The sequence below is a fragment of the Ovis aries genome, chromosome 5, assembly GCF_016772045.2.
Source record: "Ovis aries strain OAR_USU_Benz2616 breed Rambouillet chromosome 5, ARS-UI_Ramb_v3.0, whole genome shotgun sequence".
NCBI lineage: Eukaryota > Metazoa > Chordata > Mammalia > Artiodactyla > Bovidae > Ovis > Ovis aries.
In genome coordinates this window covers 1,252,746-1,255,412 of record NC_056058.1, presented here as the reverse complement: position 1 = coordinate 1,255,412, position 2,667 = coordinate 1,252,746, and the positions used below count along the sequence as shown (strand labels likewise).

The window sequence follows — 2,667 nt, the reverse complement described above, 5'->3', positions numbered from 1 at the left end:
CTGCTCATTGTCTAGTAAAGTTATTAAACCGTAAAACAAAAACAAAACCCAGCAAGGGCTTCAAATGCAAGTCAGCTGGCCACTGGGCCTGTACATACCAGAAAGGAGTCCCCTGGTCCATGCCCAGACTGGTCCATGCCCAGTCTTCAAACACGCTTCCAAGGTCATTGGAAGTGGGACCTTTCCTGGTTCAAAGGGGAAGAGGATGCCCATTCCTGAGGTGGCCATGCTAGGTGACCAAGGAAGCCTGGTACCTCCCTCCCACATAAGATATCTATCTCCACTGAGGAGCCTTGGGTGGTTTTTGATGTAGCAGGTGAGAAAATCCATTTTTTTTTACCTGATACAGAAGCTACTCAGTCTGTCCTAATCTCTCATGCTGGGCCTCTCCTCTAAAAGCTATACATTGAGTGATGTCAGTGGAAAGCTTTGCACCCATTACTTCACTGGGCCTTTTCACTTGCCAATTTGGACAGTGGCTTCACATGCCTTTTTAGTTGTGCCTGAGTGTCCTACCCCTTGGAGAAGGAAATGGCAGTCCACTCCCATATTCTTGCGTGGAGAATCCCATGGAGAGAGGAGCCTAGTGGGCTACAGTCCACGAGGTCACAAAGAGTTGGACATGACTGAGCGGCCACATAGCAGCAGTCCTGCCCCACTGCTGGGGAGAGACCATGTGGGCTCCTTCAGAGCCATGTTAGGACTAGGAGGCACCAGGCAGCCCCTTTTCTTGACTCTAAATCAGCTAGAGGAACAAGGGCTTTTTCCCAGCCATATTCTACACACAATAAACCCCACAGTTTCAGACAAAGGAATCCCTGGGAAGGCTATAAATGCCCAACCTGTAAAAACTAGCTTTAAGGCAGAAGTCACTTATTCTGACAAGAGACAGTATCCCATAAAGTTGGAAGCAAAAAGGATTTGCAGCCTTCATAGATAAATTCTTAAAACATGGCCTCTTAGTGCCCTGTCGGTCTCCCAGCAATACCCCTATTCTGCCAGTTGTTAGGTCAAACGGGGACTATCGAATGGAACGAGACCTTAGAGCGGTAAGTGATGCAGTGGCCCCTGTACATCGCCTCTTGGGCAACCCTTATATTAGTCAAGCTTCCTGGAGACCCTAATGGTTTACTGTGGTCCACCTCCAGAACGCCTTCTTTTCTCACCCCAGTTCGTTGTTCATCACGGTCTCTTTGCCTCTGAGTGGACTAACCCTCACTCAGGCCAAATGCAAGAATATACCTGGACAGTATAGCTTCAGGGGTTTCAGGACAGCCCACGCTTGTTCTCCCAGGCCCTAGGAAAGGAACGGAAGGAAATACACCTAAAAGAAGGATGATTCTACAGTGTGTGGATGATATGTTAATATGTAGCCCCACAATGGAGACCTCAGATCAGAATACCCTTGAAGTCCTTGATTTCCCTGAGGCCTGGGACTAAAGGGTCTCCCACATAAAGGCACAAATCTCAAAGCAACAGTTTAAATATCTGGGATATGTTATAAACCCTGGAAGTAGACAGTTATTTCCAGATAGAAAACAAGGTATATTAGGCCTAAACATCCCAAAGATAAACATATTTGTACCTTCTTAGGCATGGTAGAATTTTGTGGAATTTAAATTCCAGGATTTAGTCCAATCTATATGAAGCAACTAAATGCCCAGATACAGAACCATTTCTTTGGACTGTGGAACAAGAAGAGGCTTTTAGTAATATCAAACAGGCCCTCACCTGAGCTCTTATTCTGGGCCTCCCTTTATTTGTTTGCTTAACTTTTTATTTTATATTGGAGTATGCTGGAGAAGGAAATGGCAACCCACTCCTGTGTTCTGCCCGGAGCATGCTGCTGCTAAGTCGCTTCAGTTGTGTCCGACTCTGTGCGACCCCATAGACAGCAGCCCACCAGGCTCCCCCGTCCCCGGGATTCTCCGGGCAAGAACACTGGAGTGGGTTGCCATTTCTCTCCAATGCATGAAAGTGAAAAGTGAAAGTGAAGTCGCTCAGTCTTGTCTGAATCCTAGCGACCCCATGGACTGCAGCCTACCAGACTCCTCCGTCCATGGGATTTTCCAGGCAAGAGTACTGGAGTGGGTTGCCATTGCCTTCTCCGATATTGGAGTATAGGTAATTAATAATGATGTGTTAGTTTCAGGTGTATAGCAACGTAATTCAATTATATACATATCTGTTTTTTTCCAAATTCTTTCCCATTTAGGTTGTTGTATAATATTGAGCAGGAAACAGGGATCAAGACCATCCCCATGGAAAAGAAATGCAAAAAAGCAAAGTGGCTGTCTGGGGAGGCCTTACAAATAGCTGTGAAAAGAAGAGAGGTGAAAAACAAAGGAAAAAAGGAAAGATACCAGCATCTGAATGCAGAGTTCCAAAGAATAGCAAGAAGAGATAAGAAAGCCTTCTTCAGCGATCAGTGCAAAGAAATAGAGGAAAACAACAGAATGGGAAAGATTAGAGATCTCTTCAAGAAAATTAGAGATACCAAGGGAACATTTCATGCAAAGATGGGATCGATAAAGGACAGAAACAGTATGGACCTAACAGAAGCAGAAGATATTAAGAAGAGGTGGCAAGAATACACAGAAGAACTGTACAAAAAAAGATCTTCACGACCCAGATAATCACGATGGTGTGATCACTCATCTAGAGCCA

General features: G+C 45.3%; 1 protein-coding gene across 2 annotated transcripts in view; it reads left to right on the top strand.

The window, feature by feature from the left end:
- The window catches only part of SQSTM1 (sequestosome 1), an 86,540-nt gene that overhangs the window by 26,506 nt on the left and 57,367 nt on the right, over nt 1–2,667 (top strand). The gene's annotated exons all lie outside the window — the stretch shown is intronic.